Here is a 17929-nt window from a genome sequence, read left to right as displayed (position 1 = left end):
TGCATGTGAAAAGGTATTTAATATTATTAATTATTGTTGTTCAGTCTCTCAGTTGTGTCTGACTGTTCATGACTCCCTGGACTGCAACACGCCAGGCTTCCAAGTCCTTCACCATCTGCTGGTGTCCATCGAGTCAGTGATGCCATTCAACCATCTTGTCCTCTGTCGTCCCCTTCTCCTCCCACCTTCAATCTTTCCCAGCATCAGGGTCTTTTCTAATGAGTCAGCTGTTCGCATCAGGTGGCAAAAGTATTGGAGCTTCAGCTTCAGCATCCAATGAGTATTCGGGATTGATTTCCTTTAGGATTGACTGGTTTGATCTCCTTGCAGTCCAAGGGACTCTCAAGTGTCTTCTCCAACACCATAGTTCAAAAGCATCAATTCTTCGATGCTCAGCCTTCCTTATTGTCTAACTCTCACAACCACACATGATTACTGGAGAAACCATAGCTTTGACTACACAGACCTTTGTTGGCAAAGTAATGTCTCTATTTTTAATTATTAATTTTAATAATTAAATTATAATTGCATATAATTCAATTATAATTACATTAATTATTATGGAATTGCATATTAAAACCATGAGATACCATTGTGTGATTAATAGAATAGCTAAAATGAAAAAAAAATATATGATGACAATCATGAGTGCTGGTGAGGATGCCAAGCAACTCCATCTCTAATACATTACTGGTGGGAATGCAAAATGGTCAAACTATTTTGAAACTATATAGAGTTAAATAAGCAATTACCATATGACCTAATATTTTTACTTTTTGGTATTTATTCTAGATAAATGAAAACAAAACTCAAGCAAAAATAATGCATCAATGTTTATAGAATCTTGATTCACTATTGCTCAAAATTGAAATGTCCTTTAGTGGATGAATTGATACATTGTGGCACATTCATTCAATGGAACATTACTCAGCAATAAAAAGAATGAGCTTCTATATAATGTAACAACTTGAGTGAATCTCAAAGACATTATAAGTTAAAAAAAAAAAGCCAGTCTCAAAAGGTTAAATATTTTATTATTACATTTACCTGACATTACCTAAAAGATAAAACATATGCTACAAAACAGACCACTGGTTTCTAGCGGCAAGACTTGGGTAGGCTGTGACCATAAACTCATAGCATGAAGACATTTCTTGAGGTGATAGAATTGTTCTATATCCAGTTATAGAAGAAGTTAAGCAAATCTATACAGGTATTTCGGCTTCCCAGGTGGCTCAGTGGTAAAGAATCTGCCTGCAATGCAGAAGAGGCAGGAGACGCCGTGGTTTCCATCTCTGGGTCAGGAAGATCCCTGGGAGGAGGGAATGGCTTCCCACTCCACTATTCTTGCCTGGAGAACTCCATGGACAGAGGAGTCTGATGGGCTCCAGTCCATAGCATGGTAAAGAGTCAGACACGACTGAGCAACTAAAACTCACACATACATGTATTTAAATTCATAGGACTCTCTGCTAAAAGAATAACAAAAGTCAATGGTACTTTATGGTCAGTTTGAAAACTACATGTATTTCTAAATACCAGTAAACTCAGTTAAAAATACAATTTTTAAAATGTGTAATTAATAATGATTTCCAAAATCAAATACTTAAGAATATAGCTAACAGAAAGTATTCAATTTGTTTAAGAAGCAAATTTTATTTAAAGACACTAGCAAAAGACCAAAATGGCTAAAACATTTGAAAGGAATAAGAATATATTGGGGAGAATTACTTTAGTAGATATAAAGACTCATTGTAAGGTTAAAGTAATGAAGCAAATGTAGTCTTAATTCTATTAAGAACTAGGTAAATATGTCAGAATAGGTATAGAGAGCTCAAATAAAGATCCATGATCTATGGAAACTTCATTTGGGACAGCACTGGTTAATACATAAAACTGGATCACAGTATACATAAAAGTCAATTCCAGACCTCAGTGTAAAAGAAAAAAAATAGAAAAAAACAAAAGACAATGTGGAGAATATCTCTATCAAGTTTGGATAGGGAAGAATTTCTTAAATGAGAATTCTAAAGCATAATCAATAGGAATAATGTGGTTAAATATGATCACATTTAAATTAATAACTTTGGTGTGAAGCATCATAAACACAATAAATAGATAAAGTACAGTCTTATGAATCAATAAAAATGACAATCAGTTCAATAGAAAAATCAGCAAAAATCATAATCAGATACATCACAAAAAATACTAATGGCCATAGAATAATAAAAGCAACAAGTGTTGATGACAATGTAGTACAAAATGATCTTTCATTCACTGATGGTAGAAATGCATTAATAAGTTGGTGTGACTTCTTTGTACCAAGACTAGTCAATACCTAATGAAAGAGAAGATGCATGTACTTTATAACCTTGTTCTTCATTCATTAAGTAGTGACCCTAATGAAACACTTACCCATGCCTACCACAAGACATGCAAAAATATTCATGAGTAATGTTGTTAATAGTACAAAACTAAAATATAACAACAATAAACCTGGAAAAACTCACATATATGTAAGAATTAATAAATTATGTAATATTCATATAATGGCATACTATACAAACCGGAAATAAACTACAGCCACATATATTAACATGGATGAATTGGATAAGTCAAATGCAATGCTGATTAAAAGAAACAAGTTGAAAGATATGTGTGGCATGATATTTATATTAAGTTTAAAGCCAAGTAAACATATGGTATTTTTGCATGGAATGAGGTGCATGTGAGTACATGCACAGACACTCATTAAATTAGAAGTACCAGAAATAGAATCATGAACATAAGTTTCACCAGAGACATTTGTGGGAGAGGGTGGGCATATAGTGAATGAGATTCTGATTCATTCCTGTGTTGCACAAAAGATTCAGTTGTCAGTCAGACTCATGGGAGTCATAGATCTTACCCAACTGAATTTAACTAATGACTCAAGGGATGCAGGCAAGCTTCAAGCTCAGAAAAAGTTTATTTCCTTGTATATGCCCTAGATGATCAGATATTCCTCTTAAAAGTGTTTTGGTTTTTTTTTTGTTTGTTTGTTTTTTACATTAGGGAACACTTTTTGGGTATAATAGGACCAGTTTTTTAGCAATATGTGCAGAACATTACTTGAAAAGGGAGTTGCTTTGATTTGGGAACTCCTCATTCTTATATTGTATTAGTCACACAGGTAGGAAAATGTTTACTTAACCCTGTTCTCCAGCTGGGTCTGCCCCCACATATCTCTGATTTCCATATTTCTTTACAATAAACATTGTTTTGCTTATAAAACCTGCTGAATCTGTACAAAAACATTTTTTTTGTTGTTTTTGAGTTGTTTTTGATTAAACATGTTGGTTGAATACACTGATATTTTTGTATTCATTCTTTATTCTGTATTCATTCTTCAATGAATAAAAGATTTTGGATTTTAAGTTTAAATTTATGTGCCCCATTTAAAATATCTAATTTCTATTTTGATTCCTAATTTTAAAATTTTATACATAATTTTTTAAATGCTCCAAAATTTTAAATTATAAGACTTTGCATATGTTTTATAGAAAAATTAATATATAGATAAGTAAAGGGATTATAACACTTATGGCAATAAGAGCAATAGTAGAGATATGGGATAATTACAATCAAAAGCATGGAATTTCTCAAATAAATGAGAGAAATGGAACAAAGGGGAAAATAAGGGGAAAAGAACCAACTTTTGGGGACAGTAACAGTTAGGATGCTCTTCATTGATGTTCTCATTTAAGTAACACACAGCACAAACACATTCAAATGAGATAACTCTCTCATTTAGAGGGCAAGGTGGTTCAAATAGACTAAATATCTCTGAAGCTCCCTAACTAGTTCCCTTCTACAGTTTTGTGGACCATAAAGTACTTTGTAGTTTAGGTAAAAAGACTACATATATGGATCAAGGTTAGAAAGCTATCTCTGTGTGATATAACTTTTTCTACCTCAGATTGTGGGGTTTTTTTTTTTAGGAATTAAAGATGCAAATGTTCATAACTGGTGTCTGCAAACATTTAGAATTATTCACTATGTATATGGACTTCCCTGGTGGCTCAGATGGTAAAGAATCCCCCTGCAGTGCGGGAGACCTGGGTTCCATCCCTGGGTTGGGAAGATCCCCTGGAGGAGGGCATGGCAGCCCATTCCAGTATTCTTACCTGGAGACTCCCCATGGACAGAGGAGCTACCTGGCAGGCTACAGTCCTTGGGGTTGCAAAGAGTCAGACATGACTGAGCGAATAAGCACACAGCACAGCACACTATATATACAAAGAAAAACTATGGAAACTACAACTTTAAAGGAAAATTTTTGTTCTTGCTCTTTGAGATGCTTATTTTTTTTCACATATATGAACTGGAGATAGATTTTCCTCATATTTATCATAGAAGCGGAAAGTGGTTTATTCTGTAGGTGAACCATTTTTTACATCTCTAGCATTTCAGTAACGTGTTTTGTGTTTTTTTTTTTTTTTTTTTGGCTGCACTGGATCTTTATCGCTGTGCGTAGGCTATCTCTAGTTGCGGTGAGCAGGACCTTACACACTGCAGGTGGGACATTCTCTAGTTGGAGTGCACAGGCTTCTCATTGCGGTGGCTTTTCTTGCTGCAGAGCAGGGCTTCTAGGGTACACAGTTTTGGCACTGGGGCTTAGCTGCCTTACAGCATGTAGGATCTTCTTGGATCAGGGATAGAACCCATGTCCCGTGCATTGGTAGGCAGATTCTTAACCACTGGACCACCAGGGAAATCCTCAGTTAACATGCTTTTAAAGAACATTTCAAAACTCACTGAAATTTCTCCATGGCTTGCATAAGTCTGCCCATTTGAATTTATAATCATTCGTGTTACCCAAATGGTAAATATATAGTTATAGGTGTTCTTATATCTAATTTGAATTAATGAGCTTAACTTATGTTATATTACACCTTAGTTCATGACTTATTTTTAACAACCAGGAGGATTGACAGAAATAATTTTTCTGAGTTGTTTCATTGTGAAGAGAAAGCTGAGGTTCAGAAATGAAGCAATGTATCAATGTTTGTCAAACACTAATCTTTTGAAATGCAGATTTACAAAACCCATTCATTCAGAACCTCAGGAGTAAGGGTCAAGTGAGTTCGGTAACCTTTATTTTAAACAAGACCACCACCCTCCAACACACACAGATACACACACATAGACATTTGAGTACCACTAGGCTAGTTTATTTCCAGTTACATCCATGAAATCCTCATTAGTATGCAAATGAATATCTCTCTGATACAGCTTAGTGGTAAGTGTTAAAAACTGCATTCCCATGGTTTTGAAACACCTTATGGAGGAGTAATCAAATGGATCAGTGGAGAATAATAATTGAATTCCCTCCATCTTGCATAGACCTTCTTAATACTTACAAAAATTCTGGTCTTTGACATACAATCTCTAAATTAAAAAACCTGAAGCATAGTATTTTTAAATGTGTTTAAGTGTCTGGCATTGTCTCAAGAAATTAGTTTTTCTACTTCATTACATTTTTCAGGAAGGTGAATTTTAACTATTTAACCTTTCTTTGACACATAGCCAGTATTATGAATATTTGTAGAGCTTTAGAGGGAAGTGAGGAGAAGGCAATGGCACCCCACTCCAGTACTCTTGCCTGGAAAATCCCATGGATGGAGGAGCCTGGTAGGCTACAGTCCATGGGGTCGTGAAGAGTTGGACACGACTGAGTGACTTCACTTTCACTTTTCACTTTCATGCACTGGAGAAGGAAATGGCAACCCACTCCAGTACTCTTGCCTAGAGGATCCCAGGGACGGGAGCCTGGTGGGCTGCCATCTATGGGGTCACACAGAGTCGGACACGACTGATGTGACTTAGCAGCAGCTGCAGCAGCAGCAGAGGGAAGTGAATTAACATAAAGGTACACTTTACTGCATTTATGTCTTCATTCATGCAACAAATACATTGGCTTTCCATGGACTTCATTCATGCAACAAATACATTTGCTTCCCGAGTCCTATATGGGTAGGGAAATTTTGTTATAATAGTAATGAAGCTTTTCTGTTCATGTAATTAACTGTTTTTTATTGAGTGCTTACTATAAATTATAGAGAATGCCAAGAAATACTCATTTCTTTGATTAGCATACTGTTTATTATGGTAAAATAAAGACATATATGTCATTTATATATCTTCAAAAAAGAAATCTTACTGAATGAAACATAGATCATGAGGATGACAGAAAGGTAGAGACCTGTAGGAAGTCTTTATGAAAATATAATTGGCCTTTGAATGAAGGCTTTGAATGAATCCTAATGAAGGATTCTTCTTAGCAAAGCGATAAGCATATCCTAGAGAAACTGGGATATACACGTAAAGGTGAATGTTTAAAAAAGTAAAAAAAATGGAGACTGTAAATGTACATCTGCAAGGCAACTGATAAATAAATATGGGATGAAAGAAGACACTACAACATTAAAATGAATGAACTAGATTTATACATATAGTAGCATGGTATGAAAAATTAAAACGTTAAGAGAAAAGTGGAAGTTGCAGAATGATCCCTACTGTATTATGCTATTCATATATTTTTAAAACACATGCATATAAACACGTATAAAAAACTGAAGGAGCACTCATTAAATTCATCATAGTAATTGCTTCATAGAAAGTTGGAAATGGGAATAGTGATGAGGATTTGAGTGAAATTCAAATTTCTGAATAATTTATTATTTCTGGACAAAAGCTTCAAAGTATAACAAAATATTTGGGAGTTATTTCTTGGGGTGCATGGGAATTTGTGATACTATTCTTTGTCCCCTCTAGTGATAATGTACTTTTTCTCTTCATACAAATAAATTTAAAAAATAAGAAATGATGTGAACATCATTAACTAGTGTTTATTTGATCATCCAGTATGTATGCAGTGGATATAGGCTTTCATTGTTTCTCTTTCTAGGTTAATGTCACTCGTGAAGACTCACCAAATGAAGACCCAGTCTTTCTTAGAACCTTAGGGAAAGGAGATTGGTTTGGAGAGAAAGCGTTGCAGGGGTGAGTAGATTACATGTTACAAAGTTTTTGGTTGAGTGCTACATAAATGTCTTACATATTGAACTTCTAGCATAATGGGTATTTAGTTCTTATTCTACCATCAGACACAGACCTTTGATGATCCAATTTTATCCATTTCCAGCTGAACTTAGAGTCTGTTTGGGTAGGCTTTGGAATTGATGATTAAATTATGTAATACATTATTTTATTTCATTTGATTTGATAACAATTCTCCTCAATTGTAATCTCTATAAAGACTTTAAAGAGAGGGAGAAGTCTCTGCAAAGCCTATTATGTTTGACAGTTTTACTTGGAGTCATATAGGAAGATGACTGGTTGAGATTTTGAAATCCCTAAGCCTGACTGTACAGACAGTACGTCAGAAGGCAATGAAGCCTTCTGCGGTTCACCTCTGGGGTTCTGGGTGGTGGTTATCATCTCTGGCTCCGGTCGTGGAGGTGGGGGAGGAGGTGAAAGGGAAGGTAATGAATATCCTCCTTCACTGTGGATGGGCTTGAAAGGCTGGACTTTTAAAAGTGTGACTGCAGGGGCACTGAAATTCTACTTGTAAACTCAACAGCGAGCATTTGGAATGTCTTCCCATATACAACTGAAGAAAAACCCAGTTGACTTTGTACCATTCATCTTACAGAATGCATGACAAAAAGACAAATACCTACCAATGTTTCCCAATAAGCAGCACATCTCAATTATCTGTCTATTTATCTATCTATCTATGAGACTTTTCAAATTATATAAGCCACTTGAATAACTAATAACCAATAAACATTTATTTTTGTATCAAATTCCAGGTGCAGGTGTGTATACTAAAGAGATAGCAATAGGACAATTCCTAAAATATTTGGAACAGTCAGGTTTGCTTCCATTTCAAATTATGCCTTTGTTTAAGAGATTGCATTATAAACATTTTGCTAAAAAGTATTCAGGAATTTTTATTTTTAAAACCACCCTCAGTCAGCAGGTTTTATTTTCTCTCTTACCATTTCACAGCTACAGAACTGAAACAGATCCTGATAAGTCATCTTACTCAGGGCACATTACCTTATGAAAATTAAGAATTAAATGCATTTGCTTTTCTTTTTTCTTTCCTGAGACCGTTTGATCCCTATTTGATGAACAGATACTTGCCATTAGATATTTCCAATGTCAAAGTTGAAAGAACTACTATAGTCAATGTGAATATACAAAGGAAGGCAATAGATATCATCACCCTAGTATAAACTGAAAAAAAAAAAAACAAAAACATACCATTTGTACTTTAGTCTTGCTTTCTCCTGATTATTATTATATATAGAGGATTCTCAAGAATAATATTACCTGATTTCATTGGTCCAAGATTAAATACCTCTGTGGAAAATGTCCATTTCAAGCAGAGGCGAAGAAATAAAAACATTTCAATCATTTCTGATTGAGATCACAAGTGAAATACCAGAAAATAAAACATAACTGATAATTGACAGATTTTCTCTGGTAACTTATTGTCAGTGAATTTTGGTGCAAACTAAAGAAAGTTTCAGAGCGAAAACACCTTTCCAGAATGTGTCTCAAGAAGTAAACTTGGGGATATGGTTTACAGAAAAGTTACAAAATTTTGCTCTGATATCAAAATTTAAGTTAATGGTAGTCCATCTGGGCGGCTTCAAAATCACTGCAGATAGTGACTGCAGCCATGAAATTAAAAGATGTTTACTCCTTGAAAGAAAAGCTATGACCAATCTAGACAGCATATTAAAAAGCAGAGACATTACTTTGCCAACAAGTTCCATCTAGTCAAAGCTATGGTTTTTCCAGTAGTCATGTATGGGAGTAAGAGTTGGACTGTAAAGAGAGCTGAGTGCCAAAGAATTGATGCTTTTGAACTGTGGTGTTGGAAAAGACTCTTGAGAGTCCCTTGGACTGCAAGGAGATCCAACCAGTCTATCCTAAAGGAGATCAGTCCTGAATTTCATTGGAAGGACTGATGTGGATGCTGAAACTCCAATACTTTGACCACCTGATGCGAAGAACTGACTCATTGGAAATTACCCTGATTCTGGGAAAGATTGAAGGCAGGAAAAGAAGGGGACGACAGAGGATGAAATGGTTGGATGGCATCTCTGACTCGATGGAGATGAGTTTGAGTAAGCTCTGAGAGTTGGTGATGGACAGGGAAGCCTGGTGTGCTGCAGTCCATGGGGTCGCAGAGTCAGACACGACTGAGCAACTGAACTGACTGACTGATTCCATCTAGATGGAATTCATTCTAGCATGTGATTGTTCTTGTGAACTGTCTGGTGCCAAATCTGTCTCTGCACATATTCAGTCCTCTTCACTGGCCATCTCACTTACCCCACTCCATCATTTCCCATTACACCTACCCTCCAACCTATCCTGGCTCTTTTTCATGCCCTTTACTCTCATTTTCTCACCACTCAACTTGGCTTTATCTGCCTTCTCTACCTGCTGCTGCTGCTGCTGCTGCTAAGTCACTTCAGTCCTGTCCAACTCTGTGTGATCCCATAGATGGCAACCCATCAGGCTCCCCCATCACTGGGATTCTCCAGGCAAGAACACTGGAGTGGGTTGCCATTTCCTTCTCCAATGCATGAAAGGGAAAAGTGAAAGTGAAGTCGCTCAGTCGTGTCCGACTCTTAGCGATCCCATGGACCGCAGCCCACCAGGCTCCTCCGTCCATGGGATTTTCCAGGCAAGACTACTGGAGTGGGGTGCCATTGCCTTCTCCGCCTTCTCTACCTATGTCCTCTTAAATGTCAGGAATGTGCTACTTATATCTTAGAATGATTTTTCTTTTCTAGCTTCCTTTACTCAGCCATACTTCACTGCTCAGCCATACTTTTACACTGTTGACCACCCCCTCCTTCTTTGGAATTCTTATCCTTTGAGAGCCCTGCAATTATTAGCAAATTGTTAGCACTTTTTATAATTTCTCATTTCATTTCCTAAAATTCACCATTGTTTTATCCTCAGTTCTCTCTATGACATACATGTTTTTATACATCCAGATCTATGACTGCCTATTTTCTTGATGAAAAGAAATCCCAAATGCTTATATTCTTATTTGAGCTCAGTATCTGACACTTTTCAACCTAATGTATATTTGTTGGATGAACGAATGAGTGAGTGAACAAATGAAGCTCCCTAATGATGTTCAGTCTTGCAATCCTTTCTGCAGTTGATCACTTTCATGACCTGTCTTCAATTGATCACTTTCATGACTTGAATTAGTCTGATGGTGGATAAGGGCTTATCTACCAGTTGCTTCCCTGGTGGCCCAGATGGTAAAGAATCTGCCTGCTATGCAGGAGACCCAGGTTTGATCCCTGGGTCAGGAAGATCCCCTGGAGAAGGGAATAACTACCACTCCAACATTCTTGCCTGGAGAATTCCATAGACAGAGAAGCCTGGTGGGCTACAGTCCATGGGGTCAAAAAGAGTTGGATGCAACTAACCCTTTCACTTTGTCCCAGCCCCGGTGACTTAGATGGTAAAGAATCTGCCTGCAGTGCAGGAGACCCGGGTTCGATCCCTGGGTAGGGAAGATTCCCTGGTGTAGGAAATGGCAGTCCACTCCAGTATTCTTGCCTGGAGATTTCTGTGGACAGACGAGCCTGGTGGGCTACAGTCCATGTATCTGGCAAAGAGTCTGTGTCTGGCAAAGAGTCAGACACAACTGAGCAACTAACACCAACAAGAGTTTGTCAACTCACTTGACTATAGATGGCAGCCTGGTAATATATTATAAAGGAATAAAAATAAGGTGAGTAAAACCAGTGCAAACTAGAAAACCTTATACAATGAGGGCAGCAATTACTGAGCTCCAGCTCATTGCTGGTTCTTTTTTTTTTTTTTAAGAAAAAACAGAAGAAAAAAAATGGATTCTGAAAAAGATATGTGATTTTATAACTTAAAAAATAGCTCTGCTATCAAACAACATTTCTGCAAATGGCTTGACCTGTGAGTTGCCATTTTGTGACTTCTGTCAATCAGATATGCCTCTTTAAAGCTCTGTAACTAGATTCCAGTGAAGGAAGCCTATTAGTTTTACCCTTGTTATTTCCTTGTTTTGATTATTTTTTGACATTTTAATGTTTTGATGTTCTAGTCACTAACCTGGTTTTCCTTGTGTGTCTGTGTTATTTTTTGATCTTTTCTTTGAATTTCAATGTTTCACACGAGGAATTCTGACTTTTCACAAATCAGATTGATTTGTTTCACTTGTTTCCCTGCAAATAACTTAAAAAGTTATGTAACTTTAGGATATAAAGTCTTTTGAGCAGCTGTGTATATATCCTTTTGAGTAATACCTATGCTTCTTTGGAAACCTTATGATTTTTATCCATGGAAGTCAGATTTTATAGTTAGCATTCTCTGTGTTGGTGTAACATGGCATTTCAGATTTTCATTTTCTCACAAATAAATTTTGTGTGTACTAGGAATTTTTGTTTTGTTTTCCTGAGGATGTTCCGAGGATCAGTATTGACAAATTGGTAATATTGAAATTAACCCTTGACCATTCTTTTTAAATTTAAGAGTGCCAAATACTAGTTTTGGTGCTTCCCAGGTGGCACTAGTGGTGAAGAACCCACCTGCCAGTGCAGGAGACATAAGAGACGCGGACTCAATCCCGGGGTCAGGAAGATCCCCTGGAGGAGGGCATGGCAACCCACTCCAGTATTCTTGCCTGGAGAATCTCATGGACAGAGAAGCCTGATGGACTGCAGTCTATGGGGTCGCCAAGAGTCAGACACGAATAAAGAGACTCAGCAACAGCAGTAGTAATACTAGATTGATTAAACACACAGTATATAGTTGAATGACAGAGCTGAAATATAACCTCAGTAACCCAACTCTGGAACCCCACTATGATATGGCAATTCTCTCTCTAGAATTAACAAGCTTCGTTTCTTTTTGGATGGAGAACAGTAGTCATAAATCTAGCTATCCTGTAGTCAACATTATTGACATTCACTAACCAATAGAATCTCATTTCTAGAAAAATTTGGTTTACTTATTGCTTTCCCTCTTTTTGGTCGACATAAAGTGAATTATTCAAGTATTGCTTGGATTAAGCATTATTTTTTGCTGTGATAATGGTTTTTTTACACCAGAGGGCAAAATGTTTTACTCTTTTCAGAAGTACTTCTTTATGTACATGAAAACTAAAATTGTGTTTAGGGGAATTTACTTCAGGTATAGTCCAATAAGTCATAAGTCAATCCCTCTACACTCTGACATACCATTGCTTTAGCATCTCTACTTGACTTAAAATCATGTAGAATTCACACTGGCATCAGGTAATGTCAAATTCTAAGCCAATACACACTTTGCATCTGTAGTAATGGGAAATATATAAGCCCTAGTCGAACCTGAGAGAGAAAAGATTGAGTTCCCACTTGTCCCACCCCGCCTCACCCTGCCCCTTCCCCTAACACTTGAGTCTTCAGCACAGCATATGCTTATGAGTTCCAGCTCAAAAGTCAGATTGCCTTGGTTGGGATTCACTATGTCCTTTATAGATTTTGAGTCCTTGAGAGGTTCTCCTTTGATCTTACATGGAGATGATGATTATGCCTAATTTTGCAGGTTGTTGTGAGGAATAATCAAGTGGATATTTATAAAGCATTAAAGTGAGTACTTAGAATTTAGATTAGTGCTCAAAAATATTAGCTATCATCACCACCACCACCATCATCGTTATTTTTATTTATCATCAGCATTGCTAGTCCCAAGAATGTCTGCTGCTTCTTGACTCAAGATTAGAGCACTTGGTTGAATTGGCATAAGCATTAGATTTTGAATCATCCACTTACTGAGCAAGCCAATTAATCTCTCTGGGTCTGAATTTGTAAACTGAGCCAGTTGAAGTAGATGATGCCTAAGTTTCCTTAGGTCACAGCTTCTGAGTCTCTTGAGATTTGGCCTCTCCAACTGGAACAGACCCTTGGCTGCCACATGCAGCCGTGGGTCCCTCTGTTAAATGGTGACATTTGATAGCAGACCTCTGTCAGCAAGGCTCTTCCCTCCAGGAACTATCCCAACTGTTGTCTGTCATTCTGAACACCGAGGCCACATGCCAGGCCCTTCCTTGTTAATACAAAAAAGAATAAACCTTTTCTCCACATCACCTCCAGCATTTAGTGTTGATAGATTTTTTAACGATGGCCATTCTAAGGGGGGTGAGGTGATACCTTATTGCAGTTTTGATTTGCATTTCTCTAATAATGAGCGATGTTGACCATCTTTTCATGTGTTTGATGGCCATCTGTATGTATTCTTTGGAGAAATGCCTGTTTAGGTCTTCTGCCCATTTTTTTTTTTATTTAGTAGTTTATTTTTTTGGTATTGAGATGCGTGAGCTGCTTGTATATTTGGAAATCAATCCGTTGTCTGTTGCTTCCTTTGCAATTATTTTCTCCCATTCTGAGGGTTTTGTTTTATAGAGGACAAACTTGTGGACACAGTGGGGGAAGGAGAGGGTGGGACAAATTGAGAGAATAGCATGGAAACGTATACATTCTCATATGTAAAATAGATAGCAAGTGGGAATTTGCGGTGTGACACAGGGAGCTCAACCGAGTGCTGTGACAACCTAGAGGGGTGAGATGGGGAGGAAGATGGGAGGTGGGCTCAGGAAGGAGGGGACATATGTATACCTGTGGCTGATTCATGATGATGTATGGCAGAAGCCAACACAATATTGTAAAGCAACTATACTAGAGTTAAATTTTTAAAAGATGAATAAACCAAGCAAGTTTAACAGACATTAGTATTCAGTTCAGTTCAGTTGCTCAATCATGTCCGACTCTTTGCAACCCCATGAATCGCAGCACGCCAGGCCTCCAGTCCATCACCAACTCCCAGAGTTTACTCAAACTCATGTCCATTGAGCCCGTGATGCCATCCAGCCATCTCATCCTCTGCCGTCCCCTTTTCCTCCTGCCCCCAATCCCTCCCAGCATCAGGGTCTTTTCCAATGAGTCAACTCTTCCCATGAGGTGGCCAAAGTATTGGAGTTTCAGCTTCAGCATCAGTCCTTCCAATGAACACCCAGGACTGATCTCCTTTAGGATAGACTGGTTGGATCTCCTTGCAGTCCAACGGACTCTCAAGAGTCTTCTCCAACACCACAGTTCAAAAGCATCAATTTTTTGGCGCTCAGCTTTCTTCACAGTCCAACTCTCACATCCATACATGACCACTGGAAAAACCATACCAGACGGACCTTTGTTGGCAAAGTAATGTCTCTGCTTTTTAATATGCTATCTAGGTGGGTCATAACTTTCCTTCCAAGGAGTAAGCGTCTTTTAATTTCATGGCTGCAGTCACCATCTGCAGTGATTTTGGAACCCCAAAAATAAAGTCTGACACTGTTTCCACTGTCTCCCCATCTATTTCCCATGAGGTGATGAGACCAGATGCCATGATCTTAGTTATCTGAACGTTGAGCTTTAAGCCAACTTTTTCACTCTTCTCTTTTACATTCATCTAGAGGCTTTTCAGTTCCTCTTCACTTTCTGCCATAAGGGTGGTGTCATCTGCATATCTGAGGTTATTGATATTTCTCCCGGCAATCTTGATTCCAGCTCGTGCTTCTTCCAGCCCAGTGTTTCTCATGATGTACTCTGCATACAAGTTAAATAAGCAGGGTGACAATATACAGACTTGACATACTCCTTTTCCTATTTGGAACCAGTCTGTTGTTCCATGTCCAGTTCTAACTGTTGCTTCCTGAACTGCATACAGGTTTCTCAAGAGGCAGGTCAGGTATTCCCATCTCCTTTAGAATTTTCCACAATTTATTGTGATCCACACATTCTAAGGCTTTGGTGTAGTCAATAAAGCAGAAATAGATGTTTTTCTGGAACTCTCTTGCTTTTTCGATGATCCAGCAGATATTGGCAATTTGATATCTGGTTCCTCTGCCTTTTCTAATACCAGCTTGAGCATCTGGAAGTTCACGGTTCATGTGTTGCTGAAGCCTGGCTTGGAGAATTTTGAGCATGACTTTACTAGTGTGTAAGATGAGTGCAATTGTGCGGTAGTTTGAGCATTCTTTGGCATTGCCTTTCTTTGGGATTGGAATGAAAATTGACCTTCTCCAGTCCTGTGGCCACTGCTGAGTTTTCCAAATTTGCTGGCATTTTAAGTGCAGCACTTTCACAGCATCATCTTTCAGGATTTGAAATAGCTCAACTGGAATTCCATCACCTCCACTAGCTTTGTTCGTAATGATGCTTTCTAAGGCCACTTGACTTCACATTCCAGGATGTCTAGCTCTAGGTGAGTGATCACACCATTGTGATTATTTGGGTCATGAAGATCTTTTGTGTACAGTTCTTTTGTGTATTCTTGCCACCTCTTCTTAATATCTTCTGCTTCTGTTATGTCCCTACCATTTCTGTCCTTTATTGTGCCCATCTTTGCATGAAATGTTCCCTTGGTATCTCTAATCATCTTGAAGAGATCTCTTGTCTTTCCCATTCTGTTGTTTTACTCTATTTCTTTGCATTGGTCACTAAGGATGGCTTTCTTATCTCTACTGGCTATTCTTTGGAACTCTGCATTCAAATAGGAATATCTTTCCTTTTCCCCTTTGCTTCTCTTCATTTCACAGCTCTTTGTAAGGCCTCCTCAGACAACCATTTTGCCTTTTTGCATTTCTTTTCCATGGGGATGATCTTGATCCCTGTCTCCTGTACAATGTCGCGAACCTCAGTTGATAGTTCATCAGGCTCTCTGTCTATCAGATCTAGTCCCTTAAATCTATTTCTCACTTCCACTGTATAGTCATAAGGGATTTTATTTAGGTCATACCTGAATGATCTAGTGGTTATCCCTACTCTCTTCAGTTTAAGTCTGAATTTGGCAGTAAGGAGTTCATGATCTGAGCCACAGTCAGCTCCCGGTCTTGTTTTTGCTGACGGTATAGAGCTTCTCCATCTTTGGCTGCAAAGAATATAATCAATCTGATTTTGGTGTTGGCCATCTCGTGATGTCCATAGGTAGAATCTTCTCTTGTGTTGTTGGAAGAGGGTGTTTGCTATGACCAGTGCGTTCTCTTGGCAAAACTCTATTAGTCTTTGCCCTGCTTCATTCCGTACTCCAAGGCCAAATTTGCCTGTTACTCCAGGTGTTTCTTGACTTCCTACTTTTGCGTTCCAGTCCCCTATAATGAAAAGGACATCTTTTTTGGGTGTTAGTTCTAAAAGATCTTGTAGGTCTTCATAGAACTGTTCAACTTCGGCTTCTTCGACATTAGTATTAGAAGTCTGTATTTCCATAGTTTCTCCTCTCATGGACTGTGATCTGGGACAAGTTAACTAACATTTCTTAATCTGCTTTTTAAAAACTAATAAAATAATAACACAAATTATAATAAATCTTGGACAAGACATTTTAATCTTTTGCAGTATCTGAATCTGATTATGATTTATTTATTTGGAAATGAAATATTATAGATGCCATTCAAGCCTCTTTTGTATCTCCCCCCAGTACTGTCCTTCCCTGATCCTACCCCTGTACCAATAAGATAGAATAGAAAGAATTTAGATTTTTCAGTTGCAAGGCTTGGGTTTCTGTTTCTCTAAAGGAAAACATTTTGTGAGGCTTACCTGGAACAACACTCAGAGTCTTATCTGAAACTTGTGTTTTGTGTGAAGAAATATTCCAGGACTTATATAGGGCTCCATCCCAGCTGCAGTCTTGATCAGGTCATAGCAGGACTCCTTCACCTGCCCCTCATGAGCTCTGCCGCCAAAGCTCCAGCTCATTTCTCTAACCATAGGACTCCTCTCCTCTCAATTTCCTGCACCTGAGACTTTTAGGGTTTTCCTTTTCTTTACTTCTTTGTCTTTCGTGTGGTAAGGATTATGATTAACACATGAAAATTTAGTGAAAATTACTCTTTTTGAGGATTATAATGGATTATCTATGAAAAATGTAACAGAATGTCTAGTGGGATTTTTTTCCTTTTGTCCTGGATTTGTAGATTAAAGGTCCGAAGCTAAAAAGCTACTAGTACTTAGGGCCAACTTCATTCAGCACAACTGATTGGGAGGAGCCAGAATTGCTTTATTAGTATCAGTCCTTCATCCATAAGATGGGACAAGTAGGGATATCTGAGTTTGGCTTGTTGGGAAGAGCAGTGGCCTCAAAAGAACTAGTTCCCTCAATTTTCTGGTCTCAGCTTTCTTTGTTGTTGGGGATTTACAGATAAACAGGAAATTAAAATAGAGAGTGAGCTCAGTGACATTGTGGGAGAATCCCAAAGTGTCATATCATTTTTGTTATATCTCCATCCCCAAGCTTTTTCCTGAACTCTGAACCCACAATAGACTTGTAGTTAGACATATCTATAGGCACATCTACTTAGACATCTCTTATTTACTTTAGATGGCACTGAGACAAAACTGAATTCATTTTCTCTCTACCACCATCCAAGTCTCTTCCTTTCAAGTGATCCTATTCCAGTAAGTGTTTCTCAAACCAGACATTTAGAAACTATCCCTGACTCTCTTCTTTCCTAAATATCCTAATCATGGACAATTAATCCTATTGATTCTACCTTCTAAATTATTTTCAACATCGCCTTTGTCTTGCCATTCTCACTGCCACTCTTCTGATTATGGCCACTGTTCTGATTAGTTCTGATTAATGCTCTGCCACCTGGGTTACTGTAGGTCCTTCTAATTAGTCATTGAGTCCAGTCTTGCTAACCTCTCATCCCTTCCATACTCTCTGATAATTTCTCAGTATTGGTTTCTAGGGTGGCCACGATAATTACCACAAATTGAATGTCTTAAAACAAAATATGTTTTTTTTTTTAATTTTTAATTTTTTGGTTATTTTTTAAAAGAATTCTGGA

At 37.8% G+C, this 17929-nt stretch overlaps 1 protein-coding gene across 1 annotated transcript in view; it reads left to right on the top strand.

Annotated features, from left to right (window-relative positions):
• The window catches only part of PRKG1 (protein kinase cGMP-dependent 1), a 371505-nt gene that overhangs the window by 134966 nt on the left and 218610 nt on the right, over positions 1-17929 (top strand). Inside the window, exon 3 of the mRNA XM_043476155.1 lies at positions 6950-7044. The gene's annotated coding sequence lies outside the window, so the exon portion shown is untranslated. The remainder of the gene's footprint in view (positions 1-6949; positions 7045-17929) is intronic.

This window comes from Cervus canadensis, chromosome 8, assembly GCF_019320065.1.
Source record: "Cervus canadensis isolate Bull #8, Minnesota chromosome 8, ASM1932006v1, whole genome shotgun sequence".
Lineage (NCBI taxonomy): Eukaryota > Metazoa > Chordata > Mammalia > Artiodactyla > Cervidae > Cervus > Cervus canadensis.
This window is presented reverse-complemented; position numbering and strand designations above follow the sequence as displayed.